The sequence below is a fragment of the Lissotriton helveticus genome, chromosome 7, assembly GCF_964261635.1.
Source record: "Lissotriton helveticus chromosome 7, aLisHel1.1, whole genome shotgun sequence".
NCBI classification, from domain to species: domain Eukaryota; kingdom Metazoa; phylum Chordata; class Amphibia; order Caudata; family Salamandridae; genus Lissotriton; species Lissotriton helveticus.
The window spans coordinates 1853161062-1853189024 of record NC_136068.1 but is presented as its reverse complement, the minus strand read 5'-3'; the positions used below and the strand labels follow the sequence as shown (position 1 = coordinate 1853189024).

Here is a 27963-nt window from a genome sequence, read left to right as displayed (position 1 = left end):
TGGCTGGATGATTGGACAAGTGCACTGTTGTGCCTGGGAGATGGGTGAGTACATGAGTAGTAACACAATGAATCCATCACTAGATCAGTGATTTGACACACATAATATATCTCGACCTCCAACCACTGTGAAAAAATAGGAACAGATGAAATGTATTTGAATTTCATTTAGAAAATGAGGCAACCAAACAGCATAAAATATTTTTTTACGAAAACTTTAATTCAACACAGACAAATGTTTTCCTGTTTTTTCCTGTTTTCAGATTTCAAACGTGTTCACTTTCAACAGTGATGTATATAAAGACTCATCATGAAACAGTGGGGAAGAAGCAATAATGCTGTTCACTGCACTCGCTACAAGTTTTTTAATACTGGCTTGCTGATAGGTTACTACCTAAATGAAATGAACTATATGCTGTTTCAGATATTTTTATATTTGGTACAAAATGTCCAACAATTATGAAGCAGTCTTCATTTTTGCATATCCTTTTGTAAACTGTTCTTAGTCCGTGTATGAAAAACATAACTCATAGTACTATGTAGAAATTGCTGTAGCAGAAACAAAAGGGGTCTTTTTTTTAGTGGTGAAGATACTTTTCACATGCAACATAAGGCTACTGGTATTATGGTAACTCCAGTAACATTTTATCTGTAGTAACACATTGCAGTCCGCAAATATTCATAAATCCCTTTCACGCAGTTAAAAAGTATCCTTAATTTCTAACAGCTTGCTGTAGATAATACACCCAATAGGCCGAATAACGTCTCAGAAACACATAATCTATACATATCAACACAATACCACATATTCTTATCCTAGATTCTCCTTAGAACTTCGGTTCTAGAAATATCAGATATGAGTTTGGTAACGTTTTAGGTAGTCTTGATTTGAATGTCACTTGAATGTCATTGCACTCTGTCCATTCTGTTTAACATCTTAAATAAATTGTGTAGTGTCCAGAGGTTATATTAACTACTTCATGAAATTTGATTGCTATAGTTGTGAAAATTATTTTTGAGATGCAAGGTTGTGCAGCTTTAAAGTTTGTCATTTCAGTTCCTATTTTACTACCACCCACTCTGCATCATTGTAGCATGACTATGATATATTTTCCATACCTCTTTAGAAACAATGTTGGCCTAAGTTCTGATCTGCACTTTAGACAGGTCATATCTTGATGGACATTTGTAGTTAAATCTTCAAACGGCACAGCTTCACAATCTGGTAATGTCAAGTAAATTCATAATCTTCACAATTATGGGTCCATTTAGAAGTTAAACCAAATAATTCATTGATAGTCACATTTTCTTCAGCTAATAGTCCTGCTGAAGATTTTGAGAGAACACTACTGATCCAGTACAGTTGTCAGTGAGTTTTCATATTCCAGTAGCAGAATGTATAATACTTCTATAACATCTAAATTCTTCCAGTAAACTACTCTGTTGTGAAGACATTCTTTTATCTACCTTTTCTTAAAGCAACATATGACATTGCTTCTTTGAATGAACAACTACCAATATTAACAAGACATGTATCTACACTTAAACCTTGTGATTTGTGAATAGTTACTGCATACACTAAAGACACTGGGATCTGCTTTCGCTGGACATACAAGTCTTTCTCAAGTAAGAAACATAGAATGATTCAACCAATCTGCTTAGCTTCAGCAATATCTAACATTTTATGGCTAAGTATATCACATCATTTCTGTTTGGATAATTAACAAATTTCATAACTTTACCCAATGCACCATTCACTAGCCCTTTTTCAACATTTAAATTATGATGTAACATCACATGACAATTTTTACAGAAATGTAACTTTTTTTCTAATTCTGCAGTTTCCAACACAGTTTTCTAAACTGACCAAATTCAATTGCAGTTTTTCTGTTAGTAGCACTGTACCTCCTTGATGTTCCATTTTATATTTTGCTCTATTTGCGACAATCTCTTCTTTTTCCAGTTGCAATAATTGTTCTTTGAATTTACTACACTCCTCAAGAGTTGGCACCATGAGACTCATTTGTGAGGACCCCCACTCTTATATCCTTTAGTATATCTGCATAATGCATATCTCCTGCTTAGCGCATATTTTGGATTAACTCTTTGTATTGAAAATGTTCCCAAATGCTTACATTTCCAATACTTCCTAGTGAATTCCTTGTTTCATTACATAGGATTTCCTTGAATACAGGTTATCCTTTTATGGGAGCTAGTTGTAGCAGGTCTCTAAGGACTATTAAGCGTTTTCTTCCAAAAAGTAAATTGTAGTGAGTTTTTAATATTTGCTACATTCTTAAATGTATAAAAGCTACCATTAGATTGCTTTAATGTATTTAATACTCTTGCCACTTCATGACAAGCATCACCTGATCATATGTTGTATTTTAATGTGTTGTCCTGTTGAACAGACTGCATCAATAATCAACGAAGTGTAACTCCTTTAATATTATGAGCAGCTAAGCCTGCTGGTGCTGCGAATAATCACAACAAATTGGAATCTATTGTCTTCTGTAGGTAACTTGTCATTACTTAATAGGATTTTTCCAGTTCCAGCTTGACCACTTATGAACAATAGAACTGGTTTATATGTAAAACATGCACACTTTTTATTCTCATGGAGAAATCCATGTTCTACCTTACCCTTTACCTCTCTAAACATTATATTCTGATTTGCATTCAATTGTTGAGTTCTGGATCCACAGCTTCCTGTCTTACTGGCTGTATTGCATTCTCCACCTCATTTATAGCTATTGCAGATACATTTTCAATGATTGGCTGTCCAAGAGGATCTTGACTTACAGGTGCTGAACTTTGACTGCTCTGAGAACTCTTGCTTGCTTTCTCAGCAGAAATTGTTTCTTCTTGTTCAATCTTATCTCTCAACATTTGAAGATACACTTGAAACACAAAGCATTCAATACTGTCTTTCACAGCGTTGAATGAGTTTTCATAACAGTCAAATTCTCCAAGTAGCTCACTTTCAGTTCACCATGGCTTAAACAACTGTAACAAGGCTAAATAGAAAACTCTATTTTGTCTGGAGTGTGGCATCTTAACTTTCGATGGTTGATTACTTTTCCTTTGTTATGTCTCACCAAACATCCTTCACATTCAGCCACAACAAATTAACCTTCATCTATGTTTTCACTGGCATTACTTCTGTAAGAATAATGCTGAAGTATTTCATAAAGACACGTCTTTCCAGATGATGAATTCTTCTTGGATAGTACGTATCCAGCATGTTACTCTTCAGAATATCTGTACTGTGTGGCTCTGAAAGATATTGAAATTCAGGAAAATACTTCAGAAAATACTTCAGTACTCTGTTACGAGTATTAGCAAGCCCTAAACTCACCCATAGAACTCTAGATTTATAAAACAAACTGGCTGAGCTTAACTGGTCTACATGCTCATAGGAGCCTATCTCTGTGGGAAAGCATTTTCAAACTAAAACTGCACAATTTCTTCATAAGACTCTTCCCTGCGAAATCTCCTCCTATATCTCTTTCATCTCAGTTTTCTCTGACTTTGTTATATAAGATGTAACGTACCGAGCAACAGAAATTGAGTTGTCTGCAAAAAACTGCACATTCATGTTTGCATTCCATATCTTCAGAATCACAGTATTGTAGTCATTAATGTACCTGGAGGCCTCTGTTCTTCTTAGGTTTATGTATTTTTCCGTGGTTTCCTTGTAAGTGTATGTCTGACTGCAGACAAAAAGCTGTTGACTCTTCCTTTTGAGATGAACAGGTCGTGGGAATCCAAAATGAAATCTTGTATACAATTTACCTTTTGTTCTGTATTTTCGCTGACAATATTTTCTGCATCATATTCGTAGAACTTGTTCCCTGACTAGGTAGTCACTACTCTCCTTTGGGATGGAGCAAATTACAAACTGCTCAACAAAACACAATACAGACTCATCACTGTCTGTTCAACACTTTGGGGCATCTTTCACACACAACAGCATGTGAATATGGGGAGCACCTCTGGCTTGGTACTCTTTATGTCAAAAGAAATCAATCACTTCACCAAGAGGAGGTTTTGTTTTTTTCAAGATGAAATCCCTCATTGCTGAAATATGCGAATAAAATATCTTCAAACATTTGCAGGGTCTAGTGAGCACATTTGCCTATGACATCTTCAGATGAATGTCTTTTATATTTGAATTTGCCTCCTTCTAGTAGGTCATCCCATATTATGCAAATTACTCCTGTTTTTACAATATGATTCATGGCATATGAGAGGGCAGACAAGTCACTCTCAAAAAATAGGTACAATCTATATGGAATATCCTGATGAAATCTAGGATCATCTGACTAAAGTCTACTACATCTAAACTCAGCTGCAGGTATTTGCACAGGCCAGTCGTCATACCTGCCACCTACTCCAGTAGGAGAAAATGTGGGAAACACTGAGCTTCTAAACTTTTTTCCCACATATCTAATGGAGCTCCTTTTGCTTCCTTCATTTGAAACAGCTCAATGGCATCACCAATCACTTCTTTAGAATGCAAAGGTCAGATGCATTAATGTTCATAAATTTCTTCTGTCATGGACTGATCCACCTTCTCAATCTGCCCTGTTGATGGAAATGTCTGATCATCTATATATGTGATATCTTGCAGGCTTCCCACATTTCTATAGTAAATATTGTTTTGTACCAGATATAAAGTTCTTTTTCACCTTTGGTAATATATACTAACTCCTGCCATATCTTCCTGTTCTTGATTAGCACACCCTTTACAAGAACTATTATTCTTTCCTCTAAATCACTATCTACCCCTACCTATTCAATGTTTTTTCTTGACATCTAATGCCAAATACACTGCTCTTCCTTTTAGACCTTTGCAGATGTTATGTTATACTGTATTTCTAAAGCGCACGGCTACTCAGAGTGTCCCGGCAATGTAGGAGCAAGTTACCTCTCTCTGGCTCCATGCGTGATATAGCCTGAAATGGATGTATAGTTCGGATAAGAATGGACTCATCAATATTTAAACCTTGAAGTGCTTCTGGAACGGGAGCCAGTTCTAACTTGTAATGCACAGCTCTAGCAGGCAGTTTATTATCCTCAAATTTATTGTAGCAGTACTTACATATAACTTTTCATGTGGACAAGTCAAATCTTTCTTCTACAAATATGTACGGTGCAAACTGTTGCCAGTTATCATTATTCTCTATTGTACTTTTTAAATATAACTCAAACGTCCATGTTTGGTTCTTGTAGTGAGAGCGTCAACATCATATACAAACATACTCTGGTTTTTCAGCACATACTGTCTTAAATTATGTAATCTCTTCTTCAAAACTATCAACTGAAGTACCTGTGTCCTGTTCTACAACTCCTCCTGTTATCAACTCTCCAATTTCCCTAGAGTGCTGTTCTGGACCAAAAAAACGAAACTGCACATCCTCACTAACTTTTGCTACCTCTGCCACAGTACCATGCAAAAGTACCCTATTCATTTTTCCTAAACATATTGCAGGAGATTTCACATAGTGCAGCCTCCTAACTAAAGTTTGCATTGTTGAGTGGTGTACAGATAACATCTTAAAATGATGAAAGGTGCGTTGGCAAACTTTCTTTGATAAACAAGCTAGTGAGTGTCCCTGCAAATGTGAATGCTTTCTCAACTTGCAAGGATCCAAACCTTGTAAAGTACTTATTTTGTGTTTCAAACTTCACCTTGAAAATATATGAAGGAATTTCCTTAATATATCAATGAATTGCTGTCTAATACCACCGACACTACTACAATTCCATTTGTATACAGGGGCCAGACTACGCCTCCCTTTTACGTCTTCTGCCATAACTTGTTGTACATTTCTAGGTACCATCAGGTCTGTTGCTAAAGGACTGCCATTCTTAATTTCATAACATCATCTGCATTCATCAAGAGCATGAACTAATCTGTTGTTCTGGAGATAGCTTTATTCATTATAGAAAAGCTCTGTACTAGAAGCATGTATCCATTCTCCACTAAAAACTGTACAAAAGTTACTTCTATTCACTAATCTTTTCTTCTGGTTCTGTCGCTTCATGCACAACACTATTTTGTCAAGACTCTTCATTCTATTTGCAATCAAAATGAAAAGCTTCCTCTTCAAAGCAAAAACCTTATCAACTCCTTCCTCATAGTTCCCTGTAGATTTATAACCACTCTACTACGAAACACTTTGGCTCTGATTTCCTTAAATTGCTTACGTCTGCTGGTTAAGGTGCATCCATGTCATTTACAATCGTTTCTGTTCTTGCAATGTACATTTTGTTCACTCCTATTGTTTCTCATAGTCAAAATTTTCTTTTCTTTATTTGTAATCTTTGCAAATGTTTGCATACATTTTTAAGAAATTACTTTGTCCTCTTACCAGTTGCTCTTTTTTCTTTCACCACTTTTTCTACATGTTTCCCCTTTTATAACTTATATCTGCAAACATACTGTAGTTGATGCTGTTACTTTTTCGTTCGAGCTTTTGTAGGCATTGAATCTTTGTGTAGTTATGTAGATATTGTTCTGTAAAAAAAAAGGACACTTAATTTTTACCCTAGCCAATCATCAAGTACTTTACTACTGACTTACACAAAATACAAAAACAGTTTTCATGTTATGCTGTAGTTTAAAATCTACAGATGAACCTAGATATATTACTAGATGCACTTACTTCAATATAAGAAACTCAGAGCAAAACACAAAACGTTATTTATTAGTTAAGATGTAACATTTTAGCATCCTCTTGTTCAACACAGCTACATCATAACTCATTTCCCACGTTTCAGTTATACATGGCGAAAAAACAGTTTATTCCTTCTGTAGTAAATTTTAAAATGTACATCAAGGCAAGTAGGCATATTTATCAACCCCATGCAAATTCCAGAGCATCACATTTTTTGACACACCGACTCCGTAATGTGGTGCTCCATATTCACAAAGCCATGTAAAGCCATTCTGCATAGCTATTCATGGCCTTATAATACAGGCACATTTCAGGCATCACTTTGCATGTCCAAATTTACAACAATTCATAAAAGTGGCAATGCTTCAGAATCCTACACCTCCCCAGGGGAGTTGTAGGGAGATGCAACGAGGATAAATACTTGTATTTCTCCTCCTTTTTTCCTGTGTCTATGCATGCTGCATTCTGCAGCACTAGTACAAAGAGCTAAATACCTCTTATAATTGTTTTTCTGCATGAAGGTGTCCCTTCCTACACAAATACAATCTTCCCCACTACACAGGCACCCTAGCACCGTGGTGCAAGGGTGTCTCTGTTGGCGCATGGTAGCCATTTGTGCACCAGCACAGGGAGACTGCATAGGGATCCATCATATTGTTGTAAATTTGATGCTTCCATGTGGTTTGAGAGAAATGCAACATGGCACAGCCAAATGGCTTGCAGCTCCGCACTGCATTACTTTCTTCAAAATGTAGCCCCAAGTGCCTGTTTCAACACTGTAAATGCAAAAACACAACATAAAAGCTATTGATGCCTCTCTACCACTGTGTTAGTGGTCTATTTACTATCTCAGTACTGTTGTACTTAAATTTATCAAATTTACATTTTGGGAAACAGTGCATATAACAATCTGCACGTTAATGTCTAACAAAGGGGAGAGGAGTTAGCCTAACGGCTAAGGCGCTTGACCTCGGACCTGGGGATCTGGGTTAGAGTCTCGGTAACGACGCCAAACCTCCTGTGATTCTGGGCAAATCACTTAATCTCCCCGTGCCTAAAAATGAAAGTGTGTGTCCTCATGTAAAAAAAAGAAAATGTAACTTGTGCTATGTAAAGCGCTCTGATACCTGATTCGGTTCGGGTCTAGTTCGCGCTATATAAAACTCTAAAAAAAAAAAAAAAAAAGCATATACCTGACTAATTCTTCCAACTACATGCAAAGAGTATGTTCCAGCTTGTATATATCATTCACCAGATAGTTCTAAAAGTCTGCATATTCCTCAGTAAAACTTGTAAAAACATGTGTTTGTGGTTGAATATTTGGATACTCCCTGGGTGATTGAATTGGTGCAGAGATAGTACTTAGGTGATTCTTTGAGGCTACAGGTAGTGCCCAAATGATTCCCTGAGTATATCAGAACTCCATGGGTTGTTCCTTATCTGTATAGTTACTGCCTACATGTTTCCATGAGTATATCACTAATATCAGGGTGTTTGGGTGAGTACATGAGTAGTACCTGAATGGTTAGATAAGTGTATGACTAATATCTCAATAATTCATTACATGCATAGATACTGGTTAGATGATTACATGAGTGCATGTTTTGTGCCTGGATGGTTGCAAGAGTGCTCAGATAGTATATTGGTTATTTATAGAGTGCCTGAATAGTGCATATATGATTGTTTCAGTACATGCATAGAACTTAGCAGATTGGATGTGTCCATTAGTAGTGTTTTAGTAATTTCATGACTACTTGGCTGCTGCACATGTGATTTTGGTTCAGTGAACATGTAGTGCCTGGATGTTTAGATAACTACATGGGTGGTGCCTGGATAATTAAATAAGTGTATCAGTAGTGCCTGGCTGATTACATGAGTGCATGGCTAGTGTCCGAGTGATTCTATGACTCCATTGTAAAACCTTGAGAGATTGAATGCAAGTAAGTGTACTACTGGGGTGATTGTATTAGTGCAAGAGTATTCACTCTGAAATTAAACGAGTCCATAGGTACTGGATGGATAACAGGTTTTCTACAATAGTACTCTCTATGTAATTAGATGAGCGCATGAGTAGTACCTGAGTTTTTGCATAAGTTCATGCATGTCCTGCAGTGTTTCAATGACTGCACCCGTTGTAAGTGTGTGCTTAGTTGACTGCATAGCTTCTGTGCAAGTGTTACAATGACTTCATAGTGACAGCCTTGTTAATTGCATAAGTAAATTGTTATTTTATTAGATGAATGTATAAGTAGTGCTTCCATAGTTCAGTGACTGCATAATTTCTGACTGCCTGATTCGACGAGTACATGTGTAGTATATGGGTAATTGAATAACTCCATGGATACTGAATCACTGATTTGATTACTGCCTCACTAGTGGTTGGGTGATTGCATGAGTATCTGAATACTGCCAGATTGACAGTGAAATTATCTTCATTACTGTTAGATACGTAAAGGTTGTAACTATATATCTGACTCATCTCCTTCTGTCAATATCAAACTCCCTGTTTTACTGTGTATATGCTTTTCTACTGAGCCATGTTTGAGTGAAGTCGAGATATCACACTTGGTATATAATTGCACACATGGCTCTCTAGGAGCATGCATTGCTTTGTTACTGAGCATGCACATGCATCAGTAAGTTTCTAAAATTGAAAACAACATTTAAAAAAGGTTCAAAAAACAAAACCATTTATGAATGGTATACCTACATAATTTCTCAAATACGCCTTCTGCTTCTAAAACATATATTCAGCATTTTCTAAACAGATGTTACACTCCAAATGAAGCTAAAACTACTACAACTCCCAGAATGCAAATGCCAGATGTATCTCTTCTGCACATGATATTTAGAAATTTTTAAACAATTCCTTGTTCATCATTGCAACTTTCCACAAACCTATACTATTATTTTTCAATACATTACACAATGTAATAAAGATGCACTAATTCATGTTTCTTCTACTTCCCAAAACATTCACCACTAACCTCTTAAACACATACCCTCTAATACATACAGTTAATCTGATATATTTTTTCATATCACTGTGATATTCTTTTTGATCAAACTCCCATTTACATCTTCATTTCTAATGTAATTTTTATAAAGGATTAAAAAGTTATGTACATACCAGTGAATTCAGTTTGTTGATGAAATTGTTGTTTTAGCTCTTTCTGGATAGTTTTGACACTGCTAGAATTTGTAAAAACTAAGCACAAGAATGATACACCACGCTCATGCAAAGCAACAATGAAATAGCAACCTCTTCAACTTTGCACTCTGTGATCATGAGAAAAGTAGCAAATGAAATCATGTCTTTCATTTTAGACTACACTATAGCCACTTGTTAATGGTTAGTATCTGTTAACCCTTTCCCTCCGTTTCAAAAAGAGATTCCTATGTGCATTCACAATATATTCTAGCTTCATTTTTTATTATTTAAATACTATACACAGTTTATTACATAGTCCTGATTTGGAAAATAAAGTGTGCCATTACTTAAATTGTGCATCACTCTTCAACTTTAAAAAAATAATGTTCTGTCTCTTTAACACCCTTCCCCCAATATACTCTTAGCTCAGTGAACTTAACAACCCAGTGCAACCAGTAGTTTACAAGTTCACAGCACATGGTAGAAGGATCATGCTACTTCCAAATGAGATACATCAGGTGTGGTTTACTCCACAGATTCAAAAGCATATCAATGTCTGTATAACAATTCTTTTTTTAAACAACAGCCAATAAGACTTCTTCTGGAGGCATCCAACATACTACCTAATTTTGTTCACTTTAATGCTGACAGCATCCAACGAAGAAAATATTTTATATATATATATATATATATATATATTTATTTTTTTTTCAATTAAAAAAACCATAGGTTTCCGGGCATTATAGTTAGTTGGACATTTCACTCGTACAAATCCATAGAAATTCCCCCGTTATAGTTAGTTCAGCAAACTATAACTCACGCCCCTGCAATGCACTGCTGATGGTCAGTAGCATCAATGATGACATCACTGATGACATCTCAAATGACATCATCCAGTGACAGTGTGTTTCTGTAAAGTTTAAATATGCTATATATATCTATGGAAAGGCGTATTTAAGAATGAGTGGGTGTATAAGTGTCTGAATGGATAATTTAGTAGGTGCATGACTGACTCTATAAGTGAGTCATTAAACGTATCTTACTGAATGCATGGGTTAGTGACTAAACTGTGTGCATGTCTGTACCCGTCTGTCTGTTGGTGTGTAAGTGGCAGCATGGGTTTGCGAATAGCTACATGAGTGTCTATATGGGTTATTGATTTGTTGTCTGATATCTGTATGGGAGCCTGAGTGTTTGTGTGGGTGGGGTGTGTGTGACTCTGTGCATAGATGTGTGAGTGGGTGATTCACTGGGTGCATGGTTTCAAGAGTGCATCTCTGATGGACTGTATGGGTGGGTGAGTGTATGTATAAGTGTGTTGGTGAGTGAATGTATATCTCAGTGGTACATGTGTGACTAACTACATATGTGAAAGGCAGTAAATATGTGTGTTGGAATATATAAATAGCTATAAGTGAGTGTGTGATTGTGAGATTGGCTGTATGGATGAGTCCGTGCTTGTATCAGTGATTGTATAAGAGCGTAAGAATGTGCTAGCATTTGTTTGAGTAATTGAGCTGGTTTGTTTATAACTGTATAGGTGAGTAAATGGGAGTGTGATTAATTATTTGCATGACTGACTAGGTGTGTGAGTACCTCTATGGATGAGTGGCGGTGTGTGAGTGTCTTTATAGGTGTATGAGTGCATATGATAGTCCTGTACTGAGTGACCATAAGTATGAGTAGATGTGTGTGTAGACCTAAGAATCAGTGAGTGGGTATGTAGTTATTGGTGTTGGAGTGTCTATGGTTTTGAGAATGGCAGTCTGTAATTTAGAGTGGGTGTATATAAAGTTATATCAGGGTGTGCGAAGATGCATGAAATTATCACATGCATGATGTCATCAGTGAGTCATCAGTGATGTCATTTGAGATGTCATCAGTGATGTCATAAGTGATATAACTGACCATGTCATGAGTGATGTAATATGTGACGTCATCAGCAGTGCATTGCGGGGGCGCGAGTTATAGTTAGCTGAATTAACTATAACAGGGGAATTTCTATGGTTTTGTACAAGTGAAATGTCCAACTAACTATAACGCCCCTGAAACCTATGGTTTTTTTCAGTGAATTCCTAAGGTTTTTTAAATGCTAATTTCTAACTATAAGGTGCCTGAAACCTATGGGTTTTTCAGTGAATTTCAAAGGTTTTTTAAATGTTAATTTCTAACTATGACGTGCCTGAAAACTGTGGTTTTGTCAGTGAATTTCAAAGGTTTTTCAAATGCTAGTTTCTAACTATGCCTACAGAGGTAGGACATGTGAAGAAAGAAGAAAAACACACAGAAAGAAGCAAAACAAATGTAGAAAGAAGCAAAAGAAGTCCCCAAAGACAAAGAAAAGTGCAGGAAAAAGCAAGACATGTGCAGAAAGAACCAACAGAGGAGCAGAAAGAGGCCTTGTTGCAAAATCATCCTGTGCCCACAAACCAGGCCTAGAGCCAGTGCTCTGCTAAAAGACACTTAGCATACAGTGAAAATACCTACACAAACTAGGGAACACTATGCGTTGGGGTACCCCTGTGATTAGCATGACCTCCATTGTAAGGCCCTAGTACATAATAGGGCAGGGGGATTAAAACTACCTCTTAAAATGTGCTATGGGGCGCGTTTGCACAGTGGTGAAGGTAGGCGTGCCTGAGGTGACATGCGTGCAAACACGCCCTGTGGCCGTTTTAAGTTGGGAGATTAAGTCCCCTTGAATCCTGATGGTCCCTGGGGTCCAACTAGCCAACCAGGTACATCCAGAAAGCGCCCCAGAACCGCATTGCTGAGAGGTGTAAAAAGGTGTAAAAAGGGGCGTAGCCTGGACTACCTCTCTGCAAAGCAGGCCTCTGGCCCTTACTGGAGGTACCTGGTGGGCTAGTTGGCCTCCAAGGGCCCTCAGGATTGAAGGGGAATGAATTCCCCAACTTAAAATGCGCCACATGGCGTGTTTGCATAATAGTGAAGGGACGGGGCGGGGCCTGAGGTGACGTGTGCAAACACGCCCTGTGGTGCGTTTTAAGTTGGGGTATTAATTCCTCTTCAATCTTGAGGGTCTCATAAGGGACTCATAAAGCGCGTCATAGCATGCAGTCCTGGAATAACACAATCCTTTCTAAGACACTACATGAGGTATACCCAATAGCATGTTTGACTTGCTTAGCGCTTTGGAAGGTTTGGCAGTTGCCAAGTGCTACCATTATGGGTAAGCGTTAGGTGGATGATTGGCCAATGCTGAGAATGATAAGACAATCAGGAAGTAGAGCAATACACTCAGCAGGGCTGTTCCATATGCAAAGGTAGAGCATGTGCTCCCACAAGACTGCTAGCAGGGAATGAGCGTATGCTCCTGCAAGACCGATAGCTCTCAGCAGCCATCTTGAAGACTGGGACTCTAAACGCCATGCCCCAACAGCACCCGCTTGCTAGGCAATCAGTACTCACCTGATCTGTTCCCATTTAGGGCACACCATTTGGAATGGTTCCCCGCATTTCAGCATCCAGACTATTTCCCCACATATCCAAACCAACAAACCTGCAAAAAAAATACAGAGTACAGTAAGGCACACATCAATGAGTGCATCCCCTGACTTAAACCTTGTCTCGGAAAAGGACTGTGTGCCTTTGTCTGGTTTTGGTGGGCTGACTCTGTGCCATTCTTCCTGAGAGCAGTCAAAGCATCAATATGCGCTCAATTCTAAACCTCATATTATGGTAGAATGTTACCTAATCTTAGTGCACCACGCTCAGCAGCAGCATCAGTGGCAGAAAAGAAAAAAAACACAAAGACTTTGTTTCTAATCACAAAGGACTAATCCCCCAAGACCGTTGTGACTAACCATGGCTAATATACATCTGTTATTGCACCTCCATTGTGCCTCCTAAGAGACTAACCACACATCTTGTGGCATATGGGCACAGTGCTTCATCAAAGATTTATTTGCAGAGGTGGCATGATCGGGCAGTATGTGTGTGCTTTCCATGCCGATCAGACATCAGATTCTGGAAGGCACTCTACCCAGTAATGAAACTGGTGTTGCAATTTGGGCTGCAATACTTGGACTCGAGCAGTCCGCAGCTATTATAGGTTTTATGTTGATCTGGCCATAAGAGAGGTAATGCTGAGAGAGTAATGTCAGAAGAGAGTGAATGAGGTGTGGTGATTAGTGGGTAACCTGTTTTATGTTCACACTACATCCTTGACACCCATCAGACAACCACATACGAGGGTTACCCGTGAAGTAATGGACCAGAACGTGTTTATTATTTTGTCCCATTCCCCAATCCCTTAATTGCGACTCGGGCCGGCAGCAATGCGGTCCATGGAGCTTTAGAGGGGGTGCTCGGACAGTCAACGAACATAACCGTGCAACTAAACAAGCACCTGGGAGAGACTCAGCTGAACCCCATCACACTATGAGCCTGGTTCCCAAAGAGCCTCTGCAGTCATGGCAGAGGCCCCACAGTCATGGGGACTCTCCGCAATTGGGGTGCAATCTTCGCAATGAGTATTCTGATTTTGGAGATTCCAACCCGAGTGCAGAGACTCCCCCACAACTGCGGGACCTCCACCACAAGTGCAGGGGCCCTTTATGAATCAGGCCCAGAGAGAGGGAAATCATCAGAAATTGCACTAATGCTTAAGCCAGAAAAGGGTCCATTACACTAAGCCAGTGATATGCCAACCATGATCTTAACCAACAATAAACTCAAAAATCTTGGCAAAAGTACTGGCCAATCACTGAAACTGGTGCTACCTTCCCTTATTCATAAAGACCAAGTGTGCTTTATCCCAGCATCACACCCCCACTCCCTGATGAATGTCCTATGGCATGTGCGGTCAGGCACAAATGAAAAAACAGTGGTATCTCTCAATCCTGAAAAGGCACTTGATAGAGTCAAGTGGGCATACCTTTTCCAGGTTCTACAAAAATGGGCCATAGGGGATATTTCATTCTAGAATTCAGAGGCGTTACACACTCATAATCACCAGGTTCACTTGTAATGGACACTTATCCGAAACCTTTAGGTAAGAAAGGGCACCGGGCATGGATGGCCACTATCCCGATTCTCTTCATATTAGCACTAGAGCCAGTGGCAATAGCAGCAGGGAAACACCAGACATCCAAGCGATATTGATGCAAGGACGGTTGCACAAGGTGTCTCTGCATGCTGCATTCTCAGGTTTTAATATTAACTGGGATAAATGTGGGCAGTACCATTCATGCGTCATACAACAATAGCAACCCTTGTAGGCCAACTGTTTAGATGGATGCCAGATGATTCAGGAAATGGAATATGGCTCAGGTTCAATAGGTGTGAAAGAACATAGGACCATGATCTGGGAAGTATTGGGAAATGGTAGAGTTCTGTTTGGAAAACATTAGGCATACACAGGTTTGAATGTAAAAGTGGATTTAATATGTATTCTGGTTGTTGACCACATGTAGCCTTACTAAACAGCAATAGAGAAATGTTAAACAGAAATACGTTTTACATAATTAATTAAAAGTAATGTAATGATATTTTGATTAAAAATGAATATACATAAAAACCTGTCAATTCCATATTATTTTTTAAATTCACACAAGGTTGTCAAATTATTTGAAAATTAAATAATCATTTTTTTTAAATCCTTTAAAAAGAATTATATTAAATGTATTTTTTTAATAGTCTAAATATTTTACTTCAGTTTAACATTGTTTTCTATGCTGTTTTATTATAAGTTCCTACTGCTATTGATTTGTATGCGAGGGTGTTGCAGTGGTTGGCCATGCTTGGTGTTGAACCTACTCCAGCTATGAGCTGGAGTACATTTACTGCTGCTTTTGGGTCAGTTTTGGGTGCAGCAATGGCCTTACCCTTTTGTTGATGGATGCATGTCCCACCTTAACACATGCCTAGCCCCCTTAACCACTTCATACTCTTTCCTTAACTCCTCCCCATTATTTGTATGTATTTTGCCTTTTCTAGCCACTCCCCTCTGTTCCGCCCACATTTATTAAAAAGGTATACTTATATATGTTGAGACTCCGCTTTCAGGATGGACATATCGGCCCAGATATAGATAGGAGAGGTGGAGAGTGAACCTCCACATGTAGGTGTATCCCTTCCTGCAAACACACAATCCAATATGCTACACAGGCACTCTTGCACCATGGTAAGGGTGCAGAATTGGCATTAGGCAGCCCAAAGGGAGCCAGTGCTGGGACAGGACAGGAATGCGTCCAAATGGGTGACTTGCTGAACTGCATTCCAGACCTCCTCATAAATGAGCTCCTTGATTTATAACAGCAGAGAGCCTGCTGCACAAGGTGGCGTTAGAGGCAGAAGAACAGTAATACCCACCAGAGGTAGGGTGTTGAACCCAGGATTTGTTTGAAGCTCAGGCCCTTTGCCAAGGGCCTGCAGTGTTTTCCCAAATTCCATAAGAAACAAGGATTGGGTGGCAATAGTCCACACATTTGGTATATTGGAAGGTGGGGTATTGAGAGCAAAGAGTCCTCGGAGCACAGACCAGTCAAAACATCTCCCTCTGCATTCTTCAGGCCAGCGGTGGGATACGGAGCATAGGGTGTGGCCTGTGGACATGTTCTGTGCACTGAGCCCACTGGGAATGGCTGATGGCCATGTCCTGTGGGTTCCAATGCTATCTTAATTAGACACAGGATGTTGCTAGATGCATTTCCGCGCAGGCAGATAAGATAGGAGGCCTGGGTATCGGGCATAGCCTAAAGCCACATACAACACTCGTGACCCTGTGTGAGTACATGGCTGCAGACCATTCCCAACCGCAGACCTTTCACTGTGTGCTCCTGAGCAGAAGGACTGTGTGTAAGGCATGAACAAAGGCCACATCCTGCATCCACCACCCACTAGACACGGCTGAGCCAAGGCATCAGGAGCTGGGCAGATGTCGTTTGCAAATGCCACACCCTGCACCCAGTGCTCTGAGTTCATTTAGCACAACAGAAGGCCTTGCAAGTAACTCTCATGGCAAGGCAGTTGGAGGGCAGGTGGGTGGATGCAGGGCGCTGCTGAAGCCCACTGACTGTGGTGTCAAGAGCCTGCAGAGCACAGCTTAAGGTCATTCACTGCGGGCCCTGTGGACCAAGACATGGGGTGCAGCACATTTCAAAAGACCACATCCTAGCTGGTAACCCGTGGTACAATGACTGCAGTCCATACCTCATCATCTCCTCTGTAATCTTCCCCACCTGGTGTTCCCTTAAAGAACCATCCAGGCTCTGAGACTGAGGTTAGGCACTACCGGGAAAAAAAACATTCTCACTCCTTCCCCTTAAGGACAGGACGTGAGGCCCTACACCACTCTCACTACTACAGGACCTAGCTGGGCTACTCTGCGCCACTTCCACCACTCCGGGCTGGAAGATACCTGAGCCACTCCCCACAGGATCACACCCCAATGCCTCTCCAGACCCTCTGGAATCCACCACAAGGCCTGCCTCCAATGTGAGCTCCCTGGGGTCAGAGAACTCACCCTCCAACAGGTGTTGGCATAGCTCTGGAAAACTGGGACTTACAATATGCTCTCGCACAATTGGATTACACAGCCCCCATTGCAGGGTTAACCAAACTATCCTTCACCTCACCATCCAGCACCTCACACACATACTCCACACCATTCTCCTGAGACTGGCCAGACAGTAGCGGACTGTCCCTGTCACACAGCCCACACTCTTCTGGGCGGTCCTTACACTCACCCACCAGGACCTCAACCATGGGGGAATCCCTCCCACCACTAGGATGATGAACTCCTACGCCAGCTACCCTATTCCCTTCAGGGACGCTGCGCACTACTGCGGCTACCTCATGCCCTTGAACCTCCTGGTGTATGTTAACCCCCTCCAAGTCAGGTGCCATATCTCTAGGTGCACGCACTATGCTGTCAGCACTAGCTACCTGAATGTTGCTGCCACCAGCTGAGCTGGACTCCACCTCCAACTCAGCAAAGCCTAATCTGCGAGCTACACAAATCTCTGGATGTTGGGTTGAAGCCCTCCTTGCTTCAAGCTCCTTGAGCTCCAAATCCAGTTCTCTCATTGTCAAGTAGTGATCTCTTTGGCGTTTTTGCGCCTCCATGGCTAATTTCTGATTTTCTATTGCCAGCCTTTGCTTTTCCATATCCATCTGTCCCTTTAATCTCGCCATCTCCATTTCATGTGCCCTGGTTGATGCCCTGTCTGCCAGCTCCTCTGGCGACAAGCATCTGGTTGCTGTCTTTTCCATCCTCACTGAACCAGGCATGACGTTTTCAAAAACACATGGAGATCTCCCAGCAAAATTAAGAAACAATAAAATCTGTGGCTGCGTTATTGGTCTGCTCTCACTATGTGGTAATCAGTAATTCACTGCATGTAAACTACAAATGCAAATTCGCAAATCCTCACCGCTGCGTCCAATGTTAGAATTGGGGGTCTCTGGTTGACACAAGTATGCACTTGTGACAAGCAGGGACCCTCTCCTCTAAGTCTGGGCAAAGGATGACCCCTTAGAATTACCCTTGCTCACCCTCTAGGTGCGTGGCGTGAGCAGCCAAGGCTATTCTTCAGGCGCTATGGAGTTAAGCATTTGTAATAACACACACAGTAAAATGTACCAATCCCCCCACAAATGGACACCAGGCAGGTATTATATATTAAAATACGTTCCTTTATGTAAAAATATATATATATATATATATATATATATAGATCAGACTTATCACAAGACCAATAATGTTTTTTTCAGGTTGGGCCACAGGTTGTAAATGGGCAAATGTTCTTTGCGCTGGTAGTTCAATAAAGCAAAGTTCTAGTCTTCTTTTTATGCCACAGTTCTCCCAATACTCTCCCTGGGGCCCCTTCACGCAGTTCCTGTCTACCCGTGCGCTTTCTAGCGCTCCTGTCCATTCCCAGCTCGAGATACGGGCCCGACCTGCCAAAGCTCACGCTTCTCGCGGAGCGCGCGGTCGGGTTGGGTGTACGGGCTGTACCGCGGTGTGCCGCTCACACGGCGAGGGGGGGGTGCAGGCTTGCGGATCTTCCAGGATCCCAGGGGGACACGGAGCGGTGCGAGCCTCGTTGGAGGGACGGCTAGTACCGCTGCTCGGTCTCCACACCTCCGAGGTCCTTTGTGAAGGCGGGGGCAGACGTACCGTAGCAATCACCACGCACAGTGTTCCAAAGGGGGAAAGAAGAACGTTGCGGGCCCCCAGCCCGTGGTAAACACTGTGCGTGGGCGAGTGGTAGCTTGTGCAGAGTTCCAGCGAAGGCGGGTGTGGGGTGCTCGGTGGCTCTTCAGGACAGCGAGGCTGATACCTGAGGCGCCCGTGCCTCACGGGGTCTGTCTCTGGATCTGTGTAGGTCCGGTGAAGATTTTCAGGCGGGAGCGTGGGGGCTCAACAGCGAGCCTCCATCAGCGATGGTTTCGGCGGTTTCCCTCGGCGGGGGGAGAGCGGCTCGGCAAAGCGGGGCTCTCCCTCGGCAGGGACGGGGAAATCTAGTGATCACGGCCTCGAGGAGGGGCTGGGGGCACCACGGCAGCGAGCCTTCCAAGGCGGGGTGACTCAGGGATCTCCCTCAGCGGGGGAAGAGTGGCGAGGCGGAGCGGGGCTCTTCCTCGGTGGGGACGGGAAGACACGGTCGGTCACAGCCTCAGGGAGGGGCTGGGGAGCACCAGGGTCACAGCTCCGGCGGTTGCAGAAATCCTTTAAAATACCGGCAGACGACCAGAAAGCAGGTTGAGCCAGATAGTCCTGTGGCTCAGGTCAGGGGGCAAGCTCAGACAAGCCCTTGGAGAAAGTTTCAAGCACAAATCAGCAAAATCTTTTCATCAAGTCTTTTCCTCTCCTTCCTCAGCAAGGCAAGCAGCAGGCCAGTCCTTCCAGCGTCTTCTTCTCCTTCTAGTTGGGCAGAGGTTCTTTGTGGGAAACATGATTCTGATTTACAAGGAGCAGGGCTCCTACTTTTATACAACATTTCTTTTGTCTTCTCAGGCTAGGGGGGCCTTTGCATAACTTTGTTGGGTGTACTTCTGGCTTCTGCTTTCAGTGTGAGGGGCAGGCACATCAGACGCTCCACAGGGAGGTGGAGCCAGCATTGTGTGGGATGGGGCAGCCAGGAGTACCTTGATGACAGTGCTTCGCCCTTCCTGGGCCAGGTGCAGGCTGAGTCATCAGTCGCTCTCCAGGGGGGCGGAGCCAGCATTGTGGTGGCAGAGCACAGCCTGATTAAGAGTCCAGGGGCACTCCTACCTTCCACTAAGGTGTAATCCTTTCATTCACCACCTGTCATCACCCAGCCCTGTCACTCACACATCCCAGACAGCCAGATACACATACCAGCAGAGGCGGGCTGAAATGGTTAGGCAAGCAAATGCTAACTTTCTAAAAGTAGCATTTGCAAACACAGGATATTAAAATTAACTTTACTAAAAGAAGTATTTTATTATTCTGAGTTCAGGCATACTAAACATTAATTTCTACCATGTTCCCTGAGCCTGCTGGTATTATAGAGTGTAATAATTCCAGCAGCCCATCTGGCCTAAAGGGAACAGGTAGCCTTTCAATAGTGAAAAACGAATTTGGCAGTAATTCACTATTAGGACAAGCCACACTCATCAGAGCATGTCCTACCTTACACTTACAATGCACCCTGCCCTTGGGCCTACCATAGGGGTGACTAATATGAAGTTAAGGGAAGGTTTAGGGGCTGGCAAGTGTGTGCACTTGCCCAGCCAGCATGACAGTACCAGACTGCACGCAGGTTCTGCAATGGCAGACCCTAGACACATTTTAAAAGGCTGCTTCTGTGGGTGGCGCAATCAGCGCTGCAGGCCCACTAGCAGTATTGGCATTCACAAGCCCTGGCACTCCTGGTGCACTTTACTGGGGACTGACAGTAAATCCAATGAACCAATCAGGAATATCAATCACATATACATTTTACATTGGGAGAGCATATGCACTTTAGCACTGGTCAGCAGTGGTAAAGTGCCCAAAGTCATTAAACCAACAAAAACAGGTCAGAGAGAGTATTGGAGGAAGGAAAAAAGTTCAGGGATGACCCTGCCAAGAGGGCCAAGTCCAACATGAAGTACATATTGGAGTACAAAGAGTAAAAAACTTTGCCAATGTTCAGTTTTGTGATCGGTACAAGATTTTCACAGCACCTGTTTTTTTTGGTAAAGAGACTAAGGACATCAAGTGGCACTGCTGCAGGAGGATTCCTCTTCAGTCAAGCTACGGGTAAGTGTGGGACAGCACATCTTTAGAACTAAAACTGGATTAGGGAAACTCTTATTGTGTAGGAAAACTTTATTGCTTGTTGTTCATGTTTTCTTTCACTATACAGCCAGCCTGACGATCCTCTGCCCTGGTCATCTCTTCAATTGGCTGGCAGCCAACTTTTGGTCTCTTCATTTTTTAGGGTGATCACCTTCTATGCTGTGTTCTGTAAAGACCCACGGTGGGTGGTACCTTGAGAAAAGTTGAGACATTAGCTTCGCTCCCGGGGAATTGGACTTCTGCCTGGATCAACCTGAATGCCCGACAATCACCACCACCAATACCTCAACCATCAATACTACCACCTATACCACCACCACCAAAACCACCACCACCAGCACCAATACCACCACCAATTCCATCACCACCAATACCACCACCACCAGTACCACCACCACCATCAATACCACAAATACAACCACCACCAATCCACCATCACCACTACCAATCCAATACCACCAATACACCAATCTCACTACCACCAATACCACCAACAACACCATCAATACAACCAATACCACCACCACCAATACCAACACCAACAATCCCACCACCCCCACCACTATCAATCCCACCACCTCCATCACCACCAATACAGCCAATACCACCACCAATACCACCACCAACAATACCACCTCTACCACCAATACCACCACCACAAATACCACCACCACCAATACCACCATCGCCAGTACAACTAACAGCAATCCAAAACCACCAACACCAATATCAAATCCAATACCACCACCACCACCAATACTACCACCAATACCCCCATCACCTATACAACCACTAATGCAACCACCACCAACAATAACACAAACACCAATACCACCACCACCAATACCCCAAATACCAATACCACCAATATTTCCAATACCATCACCAATACCATCACCACCACTAATACCACCAACACCAATATCACCACCAAATCTAAACCACCAATACCAATACCACCTCCAACAATACCACCACTAATTCCACCACCAATACCACCACCAATACCACCACCACCAATATCATCACCACCAATACCACCACCAGTATCACCACTACCACTACCACCACCGCTAATGCCATCAATACGAATACCACCACCAATACTACTACCACCAATACCAGCACCAGCAGCACCAATACCACAACCAATGCCATCACCACCAATACCACCACCTCCACCATAAATACTACAACTGCTACCAATCCAATACCATGGCCACCACAATATCAATGCCACTACCACCAATACCACCAAAAAGTCACCAATACAAACAATACCACCACCACCAATACCACCACTACCAATACCAATACTACCACCACCATAACCACCACGAGCACCACCACCTCGCCACTATAAATCCCATTACCTCCACCACCACCAATATCACCACCAATGCCACCAACACCAATACAAAATACCACCACCAATATCGCCACCCCATGACTATCAATCCCACCACCTCCATCACCACCAATATAACCAGCAATACAACCAATACCATCACTACCAGCAATCCCACCACCACCAATCCCACCACCAGTACCACCACCACCAATACCACCAGCAACACCCCCACCGACAATACCACCACCACTAATACTACCACCAATACCACCACCAATACCACTACCTCCATCACAACGAATATTGCCACCACCACCAATACCCCCACCACCAATACCACCACCACCAATACCCCACCTCCAATACCACCACCACCAATACCACCACCACCAAAACCACCACCGCCACCAATCCAATACCACCACCACCAATACCAATACCACAAATATCATCACCACCAATACCACCACAACCACCAATATCACCACCACCAATGTCACTACCAATACCACCACCAGCAATAACAACCACCAATACTACCACCAATACCACCAACTCTATCACCACTACCACTATCACCACCACCAATACCCAATCATCAATACCACCACCCTTATGGCCACCGCCAAAACCACCACCACCAGCACCAATACCACCACCAATTCCATCACCACCAATACCACCACCACCAGTACCAACACCACCACCAATACCACTGTTGGACTTGGGCCTTCTGGCAGGTTCACCCCTGAACTTTTTGCCTTAAATTAACCCCTTCGACGCTCATGACGAGCTGGGCTCGTCATGAGGTAGCCTCCTCGCACGCTCATGATGAGCCCAGCTCGTCATGTAAAGTGTGGTTTTAAAAAACTCAGCACAGGAGCGGAATAACGCTAGCGCGCATGCGGTTATAGTGATTTCTGGTCTTTGCGCACTTTGACACTGTGGCGCAGTGTAAAGTGCGTGCGCACTTGGAGTGCATCTGGTGAGATAGGCCTGCCCTCCCATAGGAATGCATGGGGAGTGTATGTGTCCCTGGTAGTTCCTGATGCGTGGGGAGTGCAGGCTCTAGTTTGCAATGTGTGAACTCGTGGGAGTGAATGCTGCGTAACGGTATGTGCGGCTTGTATGTGTCTAGTGGGGAAGGGCCACTTCTAGACATGGCTGTGTGTGTGCTGTGAGGGTGCTGGAGCATGATTGGCTGGAGCTGGCTGGCATGCCAGGCTCCAGGAAGTCTGGATGGGTGTGCCCGGTGGTGAGTGTGAGATTAGCATGCTGATGGCTGGGGAGGAGTGTACCTGTGTCCTGAATGAGGCTGGGTTTTCCCCTGACAATGCTGGCTCCGCCCCCCTGTGGTGTGACTGATGACCCAAGCCCTGCCAGTGAATAGAGAGGGTGGTTGAGCCATCAACAGTACTCCCAGACCAGCTGCGACTGGTTCTGCCCCCACCCTGCACCTAAAGACAAAGGGAAAAGGTGTATAAAAGGAGGCTGTGACCTCTTGTCAAATGTTCTTGTTTGCTGCTTGAATCTGCCAGGGGCGTGCTGCTGCTTGGGCCCAGGGGGAAGGCTTGCCTCCCCTGGGCCCTGCCCAGCCCCTGGACTCCTGAAGAGCTTTGCTGGACTTTGGTCCCTTATAGCGCCTGGGAGCGCTGTTTATTCCCCTCTAGCGCTGTGCTTGGACTTTTGCTGGACTTGTGTTCCCCTGAAGCGCCTGGAAGCGCTTTCTCCTGTCTGGTAGCGCTGGGAGCGCTTGACTGGTAGCTTCTAGCGCCTGGAAGCGCTTGTGTGTTGTCCCTAGCGCATTGGAGCGCTTTATGTCCCGCTAGCGCTGAGAGCGCTTTGTTTTCCTAAGCCGGTGCCCACCCGGCATTTGCCCCGTTCGGTGAAGGGGTCCTGGACCCCCAGCGAGTGCCTACCTCGCTTATTTCTTTATTATTGATTTTGAGGGTGCCCACCCCTCGTTTTGACCCCCAAGATTCACCGCCGCAGCCCGAGCCGCATTAGAATTGCCGTCGCATCCGCGGCCCGCCTGGTTGTGGGCGGGGCCGCTGGACGGAAGCGGAAGTGCGGCCATTTTGCCGGAAACGGAAGTCCCGGAGCCTCGCAGGCTCTATCTGCCCAAAGTCCCGGTCCCGAGATGGGGGACCGGGTGAAGACCGGTGTGTCGAGAAAGCGGGGCTCTCATGAGGTGAGAGAGCCCCGCCCGCTGCCCTGCTGACACCCGCCGAGGCTCCCTTGAGCAAGGGAGAGCCCCGGCAGACCTTGTGGAGCCCGGCGGAAACGGCGAGACGCCTCCCCAGAGCAGCCCGGTGAGTCAGGGCTGGACCGGGGGAGGGGGAAGAGAGGCAGCATTTGAGCGGCCCCGTTTGGTAGCGGGCCGCTCCTCCAGCTGGCTATGAAGTTGTTTTAAAGCCTCGTAGGCTCCAACAAAGCCCCCCCCAGTATTTGCAGAGCCTAGGTGGCTCAATGGGGCGCAGTTGTTCTGAGGGGCCCATGCTTCCCCACACAGCTCTTCCTAGGGGCAGAGCTTATTCCCAGAGCCCCGTGGCTCCAACGAGGGGGACATGTATTTCTTTAAGGAGCCAGAGTGCTCCCGTGCACACATTATGGATTCACAGCCTGTGAAGGGCTCCAACGTTTTGGGCGCAGTGTTCCTGAGGGGCTAGAGAGAGCCCCTGGCGATATTTGTTTGCAGCTGCCCAGCAAGTAGTGGACAGCTGCACCGTGTAGGTCTTTCTATTCCTAGGGAGATGTACTTTGGATCAGGAGTGGGCGCACTCCTTCACCCCTACCCTGGCCTTCCAGCTACGCAGCACTTTGTGCCAGCTGCAGCGTTTAGGCCCCCTGTTCTGTCCCTCAGCTGCCCAGCAAGTAGTGGGCAGCTGCTACGTTTAGGTTCTGGCGCAAGTGGCGCAACCTGGACTTTGTGAGTTCTGCGCTAAAGGTGATTTATGCGCTAACTGAGGTTTAGATGCTGTTATGATCTATGTCCTATTGCTTTTGGGTGTTAGGAAATGTACAATGTGTAGTATGTTTTGCGCACCCTGTGTTCTGCACCTCTGAATGTGTTGTTGATGCATCATGTGCCTTGTTCCTTACACCGCTGAACGTGTGTGGATGCGTCATGTGTTTCTCTTACACCTCTGAATGGGTAGATTATTCATCATGTGTTCTCCTGCGCTGCACCTCTGAATGTGTTGATAATGCATCATGTGTTTTCCTTCCTTACACCTCTGAATGAATGTTATGCATTACATCATGTGTTATGTGCTTGCTAGTACAGGTGGTGCTGGTGAGGTCCTGGTTACTAGTAGTTAATGGTTGTGTGCTCTATTTTTATATTGTGCTACAGTGATTTTCTGTTATGGTCTAAGTGATATTCCAAGGGTTTGATACTGAGCTCGCCCCCTGACCAGAGTCCCAGGACCAGTGGACTCTATTGTGCCTTCCCTGACAAATTGCTGGGACTTGTCTGATCTCCCTGGGCCCCTGGGGCCTCGCGGAAGTGTGCCTCGCTCGTTCCCCTCGGCAGCTCGTGCCCGGCCGCCCGTCCAAGCCTCGAGCCGCGCCGCTCTCCCCTGAGCCGTGCCGCTTCGCTGGGCCGCCCGCATCCTGCCTCCCCCTCCTCTTCTGAGCCGCACACATTGGTCGCCCCAGGGAAACGCTTGTAGCTAGCCGGTCGCCCGCTAAAGCCTACTAAGGAGATCACTCTCATTATCCTGCGCAACCAGGATGGAAGGTACTGTCCGATAGGCTCTATGTTCTAAGTTCTAGACCTACGAGTATTGTATTTTTACTTCTAAAAAGTGCTGATTCCTGACAGTGGTCCAGGTGGCCCTGTCTTGTACATATCCCCTGTAAATTCTGCCCGTGCCTCTGGCACATTGTAAAGTGTGTGTTTTTATCTAATGTGTTTTGGTGTAATACAAAGGCTATTTTTATATAACCTTGTGTGGAGTTTCCTTTTTGGTGGGTCCTGGGTGTTGTTGCTGGGGTGCGTGCGCAAATACTTAACTTACATCGCCTCCAAGTTTAGCCTTGCTGCTCGCGCCACGTTACCTAGAGGGTGAGCAGGGGTTATCTTGGCGTGTAACTCCCTTGCCCTGACTTGGGAGTGTTGGTCTCTGACTGACTTTGGCGCAAGCCCTGGCCAGCCAGGGATCCCATTTCCAACATTGGCGGCAAGCGGTGAGGATAAGGATTTGTGTTTGCGTTGTACCACAGTAGCAGCTGGCTGCACCACAAAACTCTGCATTTTAGATGACCACATTTTTGGGGATTATTTCTTTAAGTTTGCTGAAAATGTCATTTCTGTGGAAATGTGTTTCTTGTGCACTTTGAGTTAGGTGTCCCTAGCTCGGGAGGGTAGATCATCCCCCTAAGTGCAGTGTGTTTTCTGGATTCACCAGAAGGGTGGGATCCAGTGGTGGCAGCATAAGTGTGTTCAGTGCATGTGTCCCCCATCACTGCCCTGGAGTAATGGTACCTGTGTCAAGTGTGGTCAGGTTGAGAAGTCAGGGGTGGTAGAAACTGCCTTACCAGTCTGGGGAGGGGTGTGTGGATGAATGGTGTGTGGCACTAGACGTGTGTGTGAGTTCTCTGGATGGGGAGCTTGCTGAATGCTTGTTTTGCTCAGATACCTAAGTCCTGTGTGTTGAACTGTTCCCAAGAACGTCTGCAGACAGTGGAGCCTGCTTTTTGATTTCTGTGGTCTGTTTAGAGACAGAATTTTAGAGTTGGTAATGTTCCAGGTTCTGAGACTGAGGTTGGGCACTACCGGAAAAAAAACCATTCTCACTCCTTCCCCTTAAGGACAGGACGTGAGGCCATACACCACTCTCACTACTACAGGACCTAGCTGGGCTACTCTGCGCCACTTCCACCACTCCGGGCTGGAAGATACCTGAGCCACTCCCCACAGGATCACACCCCAATGCCTCTCCAGACCCTCTGGAATCCACCACAAGGTCTGCCTCCAATGTGAGCTCCCTGGGGTCAGAGAACTCACTCTCCAACAGGTGTTGGCATAGCTCTGGAAAACTGGGACTTACAATATGCTCTCGCACAATTGGATTACACAGCCCCCTAGCAGGGTTAACCAAACTATCCTTCACCTCACCATCCAGCGCCTCACACACATACTCCACACCATTCTCCTGAGACTGGCCAGACAGTAGCGGACTGTCTCTGTCACACAACCCACACTCTTCTGGGCGGTCCTTACACTCACCCACCAGGACCTCAACCAAGGGGGAATCCCTCCCACCACTAGGATGATGAACTCCTACGCCAGCTACCCTATTCCCTTCAGGGACGCTGCGCACTACTGGAGCTACCTCATGCCCTTGAACCTCCTGGTGTATGTTAACCCCCTCCAAGTCAGGTGCCATATCTCTAGGTGCACGCACTATGCTGTCAGCACTAGCTACCTGAATGTTGCTGCCACCAGCTGAGCTGGACTCCACCTCCAACTCAGCAAAGCCTAATCTGCGAGCTACACAAAT

General features: G+C 44.2%; 1 protein-coding gene across 1 annotated transcript in view; it reads right to left on the bottom strand.

The window, feature by feature from the left end:
• LOC144767776 (olfactory receptor 5V1-like) overlaps window positions 1-27963 on the bottom strand; it is a 117188-nt gene that overhangs the window by 16916 nt on the left and 72309 nt on the right. The window contains exon 4 of the mRNA XM_078651156.1: window positions 13263-13353. The gene's annotated coding sequence lies outside the window, so the exon portion shown is untranslated. The remainder of the gene's footprint in view (window positions 1-13262; window positions 13354-27963) is intronic.